Raw genomic sequence first — 15,134 nt, forward strand, 5'->3', positions numbered from 1 at the left:
ATGGCCAATCCGGGTTCGATTCCTAGCATCCCATGTGGTCCCCTGAGCACTGCCAGGAGTAATTTTTGAGTGCAGAGCCAGGAGGAACCACTGAGCATGCCGGGTGTGACTGAAAAAGAAAGGAAAATTCAATAGAAAAGTTCAATTTCTACTTCTACTTCCTTCTTCAGAGACAATTTATTGGGCCTATTTGCTATTATTTATTTAATATTTTCCTTCAGGACAGGGGGTGTTGAAATAAGATAGCCCCCTTTATTTGCATTTGAAGCACAACTATTTTACTTTAATGAGAGGCACAATTGCTTATTTCCTGTCTCAGATATGCCTTGTCTTGAGGACTTGACCACTCCTCCTGACCTCTTTTCCTCCTCTTTTCTAAGTATTAATATTTCATAATTTTGTAAAATATAGTGAAACACCTTCGTGTCCATTTTTAATTCACTTCAATATTATCCAGTACAAGGGTCTACACATAAATCTCTCTTAACTCTATCTTCCACTTGTTTTGCTCCTGTACCTCTCGAAAACTGTGGGGGATCTAATTCACTCAGTTTTCTGGTTGAGGGAAAAATCATGTCTAGGTGGTCTTTTATGTGACCCCCATTTCTCATTCTCTAAATTGGGCCTCAATTGGTTACTGTGTCAACACAAGTCGTAGAAACTCAATATGTCTTCTATAATAATCTTACTTTGAGAAACCAATAAAAACAAGATTTCTATACAGTGCTAAGGTCCATTTCATTTTTATTTAAGGCTGATGTCAGTGAGAATAGAAAGATCCATCAATATAAACATGTTAAAAATATGTACTTAAGCCTTTAGGAAGTCAGATTCTATGTAGAGTAAAGCAGTACAAAAGGAACAGCTGTAATAGAGAGAGGCCTTTGGAACTGTCAATCTACAAGTGTTTGGCAATGGAATATTTCCTAGGAAAAGAGAAAAATCTCCAAGAGATTTCAAAATCTTATTGAAATTCACATTGTGAATTGCCATTCCCCACAAAGGACCTTTAAGCTGAGACAGTGAATGAACGCAGGGCTCTCTAACTGGGCCAATGCTGACAGCTCTGGCACAATTCTACATATTCCTGCAGCCTTTCCTGTCAGCTGTGCAGCCTGTGGGACCCTCAGAGGCCTGGAGAGAGGCAGGCACAAGGTTTTCTCAGGGCCTTGTGAACTTCTGGCTGGACTACAAGCTAAGATGTTGGTTCAGTCCGATTCCTTCTGTGCTTGGAGAAAAAAAGAAAGAAAGAAAAGACTGTTTTCAACTTTGCTTTAGGATTTAAAATCTATTATGTCTTCCAGTTGAGATTTTGTACACCTAAAACTTATCTTCCTTTAATCACTTTGTGCCTGTATTCAAGTGCCACTGGTGGACTGACCGGTAAGATAGTTCTTTATGCCTAATTCCACCTGAGAGTATCTGGTTTTTATTACTTTCCTCAACAACTCTTGTTATTTTCAGCTCTCATCTGATTCCCTTCTCTCTCTCTCTCTCTCTCTCTCTCTCTCTCTCTCTCTCTCTCTCTCTCTCTCTCTCTCTCTCACACACACACACACACACACACACACACACACACACACACACCTTTAACATTTTATCGCTGATTAGCCTTGACATATGTCTTTATACTCTATTTCATTGTTTGAAGTGTACTAGATTGGGAACACAGGTGATCTGAATTCTATTCATGGATTCTCTGTGTTCTCTATATATGACTTTGAAAAAGAGCCCTTTGTTCTTTCTCTCTGATCAGGATTTGGTAAAGATTGACATGATATGCTTGATCAGCTCTGGGATAGCAATGGAATTTTGCAATGCTGAATATTTTGGGGGTACACACAACTAGGAACTAGGAAATTTTGTTACTCTTGTAGTCTAAAAAATTAAAATTATGACTCAGAATACATTAGAAAACTGTAAATACTACAAAAACACTGCTAGATATAACAAACCAATATGGTAAAGTGACAGGCTATAAAATAAACTAGAAGAAATCCATGACGTGTCTATACGCAAACAAAAAATGAAGAGAAAGTAAAGCAGCAATCACAATCACCATTATGCCTCAGAAAAGTACCTGGGATTCAGTTTAACAAAAAGTAAAAGACTTACACTTACAAACTATAATCACCACTAAAATAAATAAGACATAAGGAAACGGAAATACATCCCTTTTTCCATATTGGAAGGATTCATATTCGTCGAGGTCCTCAGTAGTAACCCAAGGAGCCGTGTCAAGGATAGCACTCCAAATCTTAAAGGCCCTATCCTCAGAAAATTCTAGCCCCGGGCTTTTTAGCAGATAACATAAAACCTTCAGACCTGGGTGAGGTATGTTCTGAATGGAGTTGCCTGTGATATTTAGCGGGGTTGAGAATGTCAGGATCACCACCAGCCAGAGGAAAGAACACAGAGGTCGAAAAATAAAAAAAAAAAAACACACACACACAGCAAGAATGAGGCAAGATGCCAAAAAAGATAGATGCTAGGCACCCCAAAGGCAGTGGGGGAGGGGGGCGGTGGGGAGCGAAAACAAAAGTGTGAAAAGTGTGAATTGACCCGGAAACAGTCCTGTCTCAAGGACTCTTCTGATAGTCTACTATAATATTAGGGGGCAGAGCTTGAGTGCTCATTCATTCCCCTATCTGAATTACCAGCCAGGTAACTCTGATGCAGTTGCCTATTTCACTGCATGGATTTGAGGTGATGAGGGCGGTCATACGTTGATCCAGCGATGTCTGCACTCTCCACGTCCATGCTGTTCCTGTTTAGGTGCCAGATGTCGGGGTCCTGGCCAGTTGACCCCGGCACACTGGAGTACGATCCCCCTGGTTGCCCTACTTACTCCCTATAGGAGAGGGAGTGGGGAGGGGAAAAGCCTCTGCCCTGACCCTCCACACACCCACGAACTCCAGTGCCACTGAGAAAGAACCACGTGGAGGGGGGAAAGCTGGTAGCCAATGAGCAATCCATTTATTAGCTCTCACACAGGGGTTTTTACACACACATTTCAGGGACAATACACATGTATCACATTTACCTTGGTAGGTTCAATACAGAAGTTAATGAGTTATACCTCCCACTCTCAGGGCCAGGTATATTAGCTCAGGCAGATGGTAACTATTACATCCCTCATCTTCAATCAGAGCCTACCTGTGTGGAGTGCTGAAGCAAGCCCCTGGGCTCCAGTTAACAGGGCTGGCTCTTTCTTTCAGGGTCAGGGGATGTGGTCAAGTCTCAGACCGGTCAAGTCTCAGATGGCTACTGAGACCCCAACATCCCCCCTTTTTGTTTTATGTAAGTGCCAGCTGCCAATGGCCACCTGGAAGCCTCACGCTGGGGCCTTAGGGGTCAGGCCTGTCTTAGGTTGCCTCCTCTGAGGTCTTACCCATTTCTGGCTCTCCGACCCAATCTCTTTCCCCATGTGGTGGCTATGTTACACTTTCTCGCACTCCTTCCATGGCCACATGCACCCATCTCCTGGTCAAGGGTCTGCAAGTTTATCTACTGCATGACTGAGCATCACCATGGCCCCAGATCGGGTTCTCATCATCTGAACAAGGCAGTTTACAATACATGGTCCAAGTGTCACAAACAGCGATAGTAAAATGACCGTTCCCTTCTGTGTTTAGCCAACACATGCAAAAGTAGTCCAACCCACCCCCACATTTCTTATTCCTGGGCACACACAAACATCAGCTGAGTTCCCAGGTGAGGTTGTACAGCCTGTGTCCAGTGGCATCCATGGAGACCACAAGGAGTGTCATGGTCTAAAAAGGGACTGCCATCTAGAAATTAAACAGAAGGGACTTCCTCCTCAAGGGTGTCATCACACCCCTGGGTATTGTGTGTATATCAATTATGCACACATTATTTCACATTTTGTACTGTGATAAGCACTAGAAAGCTTACTGTTATGTAGTAATGAATTTCGAGTGATGTAAAGCAGGTAAGGCACCTATCTTACTGACCCAGAATCAATATATAAGCTGACTTATAGTTCCTGAAAGCCTGCCAGTGGTGAACTCTGAGCACAGAACTAGGAATACTCAGTTCAGTGTGGCCCCAAAATAAACATATGTATGCATATATTTGTGTGTATGCATATATGTTTGTATATATGTGTGTATATGTATATATATATATATATATATATATGGCTCTTACCTAAACAGAATAAAATGAGCATAAAATGAGGGCCCCATAAAATAAGCATAAAATGAGGCCCCCATAACCATGCCACCAGACTCTGCGCCAGGCTGTTTTCACTTTGCACACCCCAGAGGGGGGTGTTGAGAGCCCTCCCCACCCAAGGGACCCAGCCCTAGTAGCCGACCTCCACAACCCAACCACAGCCATGCTCCAGGCCGCTTTGCACATGCTCGGGCCAAGCCTCACACATGACTGGACATATTCCTAAAATTCGACACATCATAAGTCACAGACACTTATATTATGTATAAAAATATGTCCTTCTAAGATTGGTTGCATCTACTTTGAACCCCATGGAATATGGTGCAATATGCCAGGAGTGTGGGTGGTGATAGGTATGTGTTTTTGCAGCCATGCAGTCCAGGAGAGTGGCAGAGAGTAGTTGAGTTCTGGAGGTTTTCAGCTGCTGGGGCTGGGTCCCTTGGGGTGAGGCAGAGTCTGAACCATCCCCTTCTGGGGCACCCCAAGGGATGTTTCCTGGGGATGTTTCTTGGAGGTGACCTGGTGCAGGGTCAGCGGCATGGTTATGGAGAGCATCATGTTATGTTCCCTTCCGGGAGAGAAGGACATGCGATCTGGCTGGTGTCAGATGATGTGATTATCCCCAACCTTCTTAGTTCCTAAAAGCACTCTATATCTACTTATTTGGAATGAAATGCTTGGGGATAAAACAGTCTTATAGATTATAGATTATATTATCAATTTCTCACCACTATCCCAGCTAACAGTTGCTATGGGGATTTCCAGCTACATTCCTTCATAACAAATAACTAATATGGATGCTAAATTCTGTGGGGGTATGTCAAGCTTACCAGAGGGAAAACAGCATCCTGTTCAACACAAATGGTTCTGTGCAAAATTTTTCTTCTGATGTTATTTTGAAAAAAAATCTTCACTTTGTATGCATAGAAGACTTAATTATTTCCTTTTGCACTGTGATTTTGAAACATCTCATTTTTAAAATAGATAGGACTCTAAACAGTTGTCTGCAAAGTGAGTTTTGTCAATTTTGTATATGAAGTATTATTTTTCCCATTATGTGTCATTTAAATTAAGTTTAATTCAGCATTTTCTGAGAGCCCATTACATGCCTAGCACTGTGGCCGATGTATAGGCTTCAGAAATGAATGATATGCAGCTGTTGCCTTCAAGAAGCTAGCAATCTAGCGAGAGAATCAGACCTCTCAAAAATTAAAGCTGCCAGATTGTGATGTATGCTATCTTGACAGTAGGAAAAACACAAAACTTGAGAGGGAGAGAGTAATTTCACTCAGATTGGTCAGGAAACCTTCAGGGAAATGAAATTGTGGCTGGGCTTTGAAGAATGTCTTACAATTTTTCCCAGAATAAAGAATAGAAAACCCATGCAAAAAGGAAAATGGAAAGCAGAAAATGTAAAAGCGCTAAAACTGAACTGTATAGGGAGGGAATTCTGAGCAAGCTTGATTTTACCTTTTCACACAGCACCACAAAAATGTCTTATTAGGTTGTTTGTACACACATATATTTTTTTCTCTTATTAAGAAGCCATGTAATTGAACATTGGAATGAGATCAGTTAGTCAATTGGGATGATATGACTCTAAATTAAGGGAATGCCAATGGATATGAGGACAAAGGAGGGTGGGAGTTATTGAGGAAGATGGGAGATATTTGGGGATAGTGTAGATGATACGCAGAATGGATTTGTAGATGAAGAAACATATTTTAAAGACCAGAGAAGAGTATGCGCACACCTGTAGACAAATGACTTTTAGTTGTGGATGTTTGCATTGAGGTGATTGTAAAATATCCAAATAAGGGGTCCAAAAGTAAAGTACACAATTTTTCTTGATATAAAAGGTGCAGAATTTCCTTTCCCAAATGTGGAAATCATCAACATCTCAATATGAATTATGATTCTGGTGCAAAATGTCACTAGTGTTAAGAAGGATGAGCCCCTTATGTGGTAAATAAAAGGCAAGGGTTCCCAGAACTCCAGTTTTCCTGACTATTTAAGAGACAATTGGAAGAAGTGGAAGAGGGTAAATATGATATAAAATCACTTGTATCATTTGTCATCCTGTTAATCTTTGATATAAAATAGAAATAGAATATCTAAAAAAAGTCTGAGAAAATGTATAATGCTGGACTCCAGTTAGGAAAAACATCTCACAAACTTAAAATTGAAGAAAATGTCCATTTTTTTCTGTTTCATGATATTTTGGGTAAAGAAGACAGTGTGAACTGAGAGAGGAACAATTTAGAGGAAAACAAGCCCATTCTAGTTCATCCCTTTTTTCCCCTATGGGATTTGGGGAAATGATTTAACCTCTCTAAGCTTACTCTCTTCATCTTCATGGAAGTACTTGCCATGAGGACTGAGTACAGTGCATGTAACACACCCGGCACACATGCTACACTGAGTAAATTTATGACAAATGCTAGTTTGGGCTAGTACCAGACAGACAGCAGATTGCTGAAAGGCAGGGCTGTATAAGCTTTGCATCAGGGCATTTTGTAGCAAGAAACCAGGAAATTGGGAACTAAATCCTTGGAACTTAGTTTCTTTCTTCAACGGTCTGGCAGAGATGGGATATTTGTTTGCTGTATTCATTAGCATACATCATCATGTAAGCACCTACAAATATTGAAATATGGCAAGTTAGAAACTTGACTATGATACTTAGGTACCAGCATTGGGCTGTCTTCAGATAAAGAGGAGGATAGAGCCTGAATTTAGAGACTTTAAATGCTTGTGTGTGTTTGTGTGTGTGTGTGTGTGTGAGAGAGAGAGAGAGAGAGAGAGAGAGAGGATGCATATCTGCACAGCAATTAGGAAACTGTATGGACAAAGGGGCTTCCATACAACAGAGATGTTATAAATAGGAGAAAGAATAAGAGATAGAAGAGGCAGATAGAAGGCTGCCATAGTCAATTTGCAGAAATCAGTTTCTCATATCCAGTCTTTTAGATTGAATACCTCCAATGATAGAATTTATAATGAGAGCATCCAATGGATATATTCTAGCTCCATAATTGAGGATATTCCTGTAAAGAAGGAAATGAAGGCATTAAAAATAAAAAATGGCAGTTCTCCATTCCAAAGAAACTGCCTTTTGCTTGCCTGGCAGAATGTCTTTCTTCATCTTGATAGCGAGGTCAAGTCTTCTCAAGTCCTACTCTGCTTTTTCCTCTGTATCTCCATCATTTCATGTTTGATCTACTTGTAAAAGGAGTAGGAGGAGAGGGGGAAGGGAGGAGGAGGAGAATAGGAGGAGAAGGAGGAGGAAAAGAGAAAAATGGAGGAGGCTAAATGTTCATTCAGAACTCAAAAGAAGAAGTAGATGAAGATATGAGGAACCATTTGCATAACTTTTGAGGCAACACAATCTTAGAAGAAATGAGCTTCTTATAGCTCTGAAGTGAGGTTGAATAGCGCAGCATATAGTGTTCGAGTGCACGTCGCAGTAGTTTGAGTAAAGGCAGGAAATTCACATCAGATCCTGTAGGTCCACATCTAGACCATGGGGTTATAAGGTCCACTGAAGGGAAAATGCTTCTATGGCAGGTATACTGGGTTCTGAGCTCACATGGTGATAAACTTAGTTCATATCATAGTAAAAAAGTCCCTGAATGTAGAATACCCAGAATTTCTAATTTCTAAAAGGATTAGAAAGTACAGATGCCTCCAAAATAGTACAAATGGATAATGTAGTAGAGCTGGTTTGAATTCTAGTTTTACAAACTTCTAATTTGTAGAGTTTGGAAAAAAATAACAACTTAGCAGTCTTTTAAGACTTACTTTTTTATCATTTACAAAGTAAAACATCCTTAAACATTTCTGTGGTGGTTCCATGAGAGAAGCATTTAGTGTCTAGTCTATAAATGTATGTATTCTAGTTTTTCTTGTGCTAACATCAATTATCTGCTTGATATGTCATTATCACTGTATCATTGTCATCCTGTTTTCCATCGATTTACTCTAGCAGGCACCAGTAACATCACCATTTGTCCCAGCACTGAAATTTTAGCAGCCTCTCCTTACTCGTCTTTCCCAATGATTGGAGGCTCTTTCGGGGTCAGGGGAATGAGATCTGTTATTGTTACTGTATTTGGCATTTTGGATATGCCACTAGGAGCTTGTCAGGCTCTTCCATGTGGAAGGAATACTCTCGATAGCTTGCCGAGCTCTCCAAGAGGCACACACACACACACACACACATATGTGTGTGTGTGTGTATGATGTGTGTATATATATATATATATATATATATCTATACATATATATATATACACATCATCATAAAGAGAAGACTGACATCATCTGTGTTGGTCCAGGAATATGTTTACTCATGCGTGAGCTCGGCCTGAATGTGTGGGAAGCAGCCTGGAGCGTGGCGAAGTTTGGGTTGTGGAGGTCGACTGCCAGGGCTGGGTCCCTTGGGATAAGGAGGGCGCTCACTCGCTCCAGAGGGCCTCTGAGGTGCCCCGAGTGAAAACATCCTGGCACATGCAGAGTCCTGTGGCATGGTTATCAGGGCATAATTTTTATGCTCCCTTCTGGGAGAAGCAGCCATGAATTCTGGCGGGTGGCCAATGAGGAGATGATCTGGCGCAAGCTGGAGGTGGCTTCATGTCCTTATATATGTCAATAACCCCCAACTTTTTTTTTTAATTTATTTATTTTTAATTAGAGAATCACCGTGAGGGTACAGTTACAGATTTATACACTTTTGTGCTTATACTTCCCTCATACAAAGTTTGGGAACCCATCCCTTCACCAGTGCCCATTCTCCACCACCCGTAAACCCAGTGTCCCTCCCACCCTCCCCAATCCCATCTCCCCCCCACCCCACCCTGCCACTGTGGCAAGGCATTCCCTTCTGTTTTCTCTCTCTAATTAGCTGTTGTGGTTTGCAATAAAGGTGTTGAGTGGCCGCTGAATAAACCCCAACTTTTATTTTAGATTTTTCTTTGAATTTGAGATATATATCATTCACTACTCAATATTCTTGAGGATTACATAATAATGCCTCAAACATAACGTTAATAATCTTTTATTTTATTGAGCTGATAACTCAGTAATATTATATAAGTTACATAACTCTCAAGTAATCAGCATTGTAATTTGACATCAGTGTATATCACATAATAATTTCTACCACAATTTTAGTTTCTATCCAGCATCATACAATTAATCTAGATTATTCATTTCACCCTATTTTGAACCCTATTACCGTCTAGTACGAACCATTTCTTCTTTAAGAGATCTTTCTCTTTTGTTTTGTCTTTTTTATTGGATCATTTCTTTATGTTTATATAAATGTTAATTTTTACATATTCCACAAAAGTGGTCTGTATCTTCTGGAAATAGGACTGCATACATATGTTTAAATGGATATAATTATATTATTCAGATAAATGCCTAGACCTGGAATTTCTAAATAGATGTTTTCTCTATTATTTATTTTTTGAGTGACATTGTGTCTATGCAAATTTATATTCCTGCAAACTGTGTATGAGTGTTTCCTTTTCTCCACGTATTTGTCAACACTTATTGCTTATCATTTTTTTCTTTAATAATAGCAACTTTAATAGTGTGAGATAATTTCAGTTTTATCCTTCTTTCAAATTTCTTAGTGGAAAATCTATTCTTTCAATTTATAGTCAGAAAAGTTTCAGGTAAAATATTCCTCCCCTCTATTATGCCCATTGATTAAAAGAATACACAATATTTTGAGCCTCTGCACTCAAATATTACCCAGAATTTGAAGACTTTTTATTCCACTTTTATTTATGCTATTTTGATCTTAGTTACTTCTGATACTTGTCTGTTGTATTACTACAGTGTATGAATAGAGTTATTTGCTTTAACTCTTTTCTCCATCTATGTATTCTCAGTAGAGAAGTACAAATTATTTTCAACACTTAAACATGAGTTAATTAGTTTTGGTCTCCAAAAATATTTTTAAATGATGATCTCTCTTTTCGTCTTTCCTCTGCTGATTAAGAAAAATGTATTTCACTGAAAGCCTGGCAAGCTACCCATGGTGTATTTGATATGCCAAAAAACAGTAACAACATGTCTCACAATGGAGGTGTTACTGGTACCCGCTGGAGCAAATCGATGAGCAACGGGATGACAGTGATAGTGATGTAGAAAACAAAGGTAGTAATGGATTTCTTAAGAAGAAATTAGGAAAAGGACAGAATACTTATAATGTTGAGGAAAAAAGTCAAGGTAATGAAAGCTAAGGGAGGATTTCTTAATGTGACTTCTATGTAATTACCAGTGATTTTAAATAATGTGTTAGCAAAGAGGCAAACATATATGCGATTATTAAGGTATATTATGTGTTCAGAAAAACTTTGGTTGGCGCTCATTGCATTACTTTGGTGGTCATGAGCTGCTTCCCCACCTGGCCTATGCTGCTGTCAACAGATGCATGAAAAAGGGTACACACCACCAAGCTGGTTGATGATTAGTTGCCATTTATTCCAATCTCTGTCCCACCATTTATTCTATTCTCCCTGTGCACCTATTTCAGTCTTACTGCACACCCTATTCTAGTTTTTCCCTGCCTCTCATTCCCCTTCCCTTCTGTCCCTCAAGCTTGTCTCCCACTGTGTCATGTTCCCATCTCTCCCTCACCCAGTCTCACACCATACTTATAGAGAACAATCACCAAAGGTTGGGGATAGCAATTACACATAGGTGAGATATCACAAGCAACATATTTAAAGTCCTTACTTATAGGGAAGCTCTTCTAAGACAAAAATCTCATCCTGCTAAGAGATCCACTCAAAGGCGGAATTTCATCCAAGAGTGTATTTTTCATTTCCTTAGTCAAAGAACATTTAAATGGTCATCTTAAATTTACTTCTTACTAATAGTTCTAGTCATTTTGTTTAAACACAGTAAGAGTTTTATTAGGGTTATAGGATGTCTCTCCTGGGGACATTTTGCTGTAGATCTCAGACTACAGTCTTCAGGCCAGACTGGTCCTTCCTAGCTTCTGTAGGGTCCTTGTCCACTTACTTCTTTTTGTGTCATGACAGTATTCGTCCATGACCATGCTTTTAACTTACTATAAGCTTTATGGTGCTTGGCTTGTCCCATTTCTATGCCAGGGAAGGTTACAGCTTGCTCTGGTTCCATCCAAGTCCCTTCGTCTGGAACCTGCTTTGGGGGTGCTAGGGACTAAGGGTAACTGAGGCTAAAGCCAAGTAAATATGACAGATTCCAAGGAGTAAATATTATTTGGAGTTAATTAACTCCCAACTTTCAAAAGCATAGCATTGACTGTCTTCCTATGTCTATACAAAAAGGGACAGTACTCTGAAGTAAATTACAAAGGACATAAGGGAAAGAGGAAAGCAATATTTCTTGTACAAATACAAAATCCAGAGATCGCTGAAGAATCTGACTTTATTAGTCACAGGTTCTGATTAGGGAAAATGTGTGATTAACAGGGGAAGCAGAGCACAAAAGGAGGAGTTAAAGATGAATACCAAGGAAATGGGAGTTATTAGGGAGTATTGTGATGTGTGTTACTCAATAAACCTACACTCCTTGAAGTGGAGGAGGAAGGGTGAAGAAGAAAGGACAAACCAATGTTATTCTACAGCATTTGAAGTGTGACTACAAATAAAAATAGAACTATCTATGAGTGATGTTTCTAATATTTAGAGCCAAAGGTTGTGAGAAAATGAGGAAGATAGTTTAAAAACACATTGAATTGAAAAGAACAACAATGCATTTTTAACAGTGTGCCTATAGATAATTGCTAGTGATTTTAGGACTGTTTGGAGTTTACTTTCTATACTATGTTTTGAAGTATTTTTTCTATTGTTTTCAAAAATGTCTTTGTGACCTGAATCCTTGCATCTGATTAATTTTGTTTTTCTTCAAACATGGACAAAATTGGTTTCATCTACTGTATTGCTTATACTATGTGTTACACTCTCTATATGTATACCTATAACGAAGCCAAGAACTAAGGCCTTGGAACTCTACAATACTCTCTATCCTTGTCTATGACAGGTCTCAATCTGATGGTAGTTAAATAAATTATACTATATCATTTGAAATAAGAGCTGGAACTATTGAAGGGAAGAGAACTTCTAAAGACAGCCTTAGCCAAATCTTTAGAAAGTCTTTAGACCCAGAACCCTTAAGACCGGAGTCCCACTGCTCTGTCTTCTCACCAATCATTGCCCCTCTTCCTTCTTTCTATCTGATTCAATTTTGCCTGCTCCATTGTCAGCTCAATGCATTCTTTTAACTGGAAGTGTGAAGGTACCAATGTCCCAGGTTTAGTTACATACAGACTTTATCCATCTTCTGTTTGCCATGCCATTAGTGGCAGTTCAAGCTGAGCTGAAGGCATTCGAAAGATTCATTGTTCTTTCCTGGAAATATTTTAAATGTGGGAAGAGATATGGTGATTATTTTTCTCTACCCCCAAGCCACTTGCTTACATTTTGACATAAACAGAACTTCGGAGAACTAAAAACTGATTCACCTTTGCAGCTACATTCTGGACTGTTTTATATTCAGGATCTTACCTAAAGGCTCCTGTGAATTCAAAATATGTTTCAAATGGAAGATTTGTTTTTATTTTCCTCTTTGATCAGTAGCTGATTGTTATTGCCAATATAATTTTGTTCTGGACACCCTTCTACAAATACACTTGAGTTTCTTTTCCTCTCTTCTCTATGAGTACTTCTAATAAACACCATAATTAAAATGCACAATTGAGCTTCATCAAAAATCATCCCACTCAAGATATAAATTCAAAGTTGCCATGCTTTAGAATTAGAAATTATTTTGTCTACTGTTGGGCACTTCTCTATCATATTTCTTATGCAAATTATAGTTTTCAGCAAAATATAAGCCTCACATACTTTAAACAACTGAAATAGATTGACTTTTATTTTGCAATGTCCATAGCATTTAACATATAATAAGTTTCTGATAATTGAATTGACTGTTTACTCCCATAAGAAAAGGAAACTTCTGTAAGTTTCCTGAAGTCATAAATTGGCTCACAGATATATGTGTATATATAACTCATTGGAAGTCTAGTAACCTTCATGCTAAACTATTTATTCTTTCCCTACACTGCTGTGCTTTATGGCTATGGAAGTCTTACTACTGTCATTGAGAAAAGTGCCCCACATGGCCAAGTTCTTTATTAGCTACATGCTATTCGATATTTTCTTCCTGTCTTTTGAGAGGTAATTCCATTGCAGTGAAATCACAATACAAAATTGAATCAATATAAACTCTGCATTTGCCAAATTTACAGTTCCAGTTGTGCGTTTGCTATAATAAAGACTCTCAGCTTTTGGAAATGCTTTAGACCCTTGATTCTTTTCAACAGTTGTGAGATTGATGATTACTAGCAGAGACTTATTTTTTGTATTCCCTGTGAAAATATAATAGTGACAATGATTTTATGGAGATATTTAGGAAATACCAAAGACAACTAAGGCAGGAGAAAATGGACAAGGAGTAGCAAGGTGAAGAGTAGAAAATGAAAGGAGATTCTGCAGAGGAATACAGAGGACTCAAAACTGAGTCCACACATTTAGATGTGGTACTTCACAGAAACAGGTGATAGAGGGGTGTAATTGGGAAGCTTATCCTTTTTTTGAAAAATGCTTCAGATACAATAAAGATTCAGATTTAGTATTTTAATAATTGCAAAAGTATTCCTTATGTTTCATTAATTCAGAACTCTGATTTAAAATTTGTGGTCAGCACATTATAACTAATTCAGAAAATAAACACTTTAAACAAGATTATGTTTTTCAAGGTACTTGTTTGTAAGGATTATGCTTAGCATATTAATAAATATGAAAATTCAACTCTTGACAATTCATGAAGTTTACCTATGTAGTAAACCAAATTAAGGATGAATCTTTACTTTGAAAATACTTTATTAATAATTAATTGAATTATAATTAGTTCTTATAGACAAATCTGCTTTTCATTTTTAAGCACGTATCTAATTTATACACTAGCTAATTTTGATGAGCTTCCCACCCCACTTCCCAAAGTATGACGCATGAGTCTCAACTTTTCATTGTTATCAACAATTTAATCATCTATTAATGATTATTAATTGCTCTAATATCCATGTCAATTCTCATTTATGTAGCAAAGAAAATTTGATATGGTTTATCATACTTAAGGCTGATTTAGAATTTTGCAGGTATTAAAATTTCTTCATTGGTGTTAATTATTAAGTACTTCCATTTTTTTTTAGTTAGCTATATTTTATTTTCTGTTTTAAATTTTAAAAATTATTAGTGAATTACAGTGGGGTATAGTTACAAACTTATGAACTTTTGTGTTTGCATTTTGAACTTTTACCCATCCCTCCACCAGTGCCCATTCTTCTCCACCAATGTTCCCAATATCCCTTAAACCACCCCCACCCCGTCACCCACTACCCAACCCTGCTTCTGCGGCAGGGAATTCCCTTTTGTTCTCTCTCCTTTTGGGTGTCATAGTTTGCAATAGAGGTATTGAGTGGCCATCCTGTTCGGTCTATAGTCTACTTTCGGCACGCATCTTTCAACCAAATGGGTTCTCCCAACATCCTTTACCTGATGGTCCCTTCTCTATCGGAGCTGCCTTTTCCCCCAGCATGCAAGGGCAAGTTTCCAAGCTGTGGAGCAGACCTACTGGTTCTTATCTCTATTACTCTTGGGTGTTAGTCTCCCATTCTGTTACTTTATATTCCACAGATGAGGAATACAATCTTTCTATGTCTGTCTCTCTCTTTCTGACTCATTTCACTTACCATGATACTTTCCATGTTGATCCGCTTATATGCAAATTTCATGAATTCATCTTTTCTAACAGCTGCATAGTATTCCATTGTGTAGATGAAGTATTTCTACTTTTAGAAAGGTTTTTTGATTGGA

Source organism: Sorex araneus, chromosome 2 (genome assembly GCF_027595985.1).
Source record: "Sorex araneus isolate mSorAra2 chromosome 2, mSorAra2.pri, whole genome shotgun sequence".
In the NCBI taxonomy this organism is placed as follows: domain Eukaryota; kingdom Metazoa; phylum Chordata; class Mammalia; order Eulipotyphla; family Soricidae; genus Sorex; species Sorex araneus.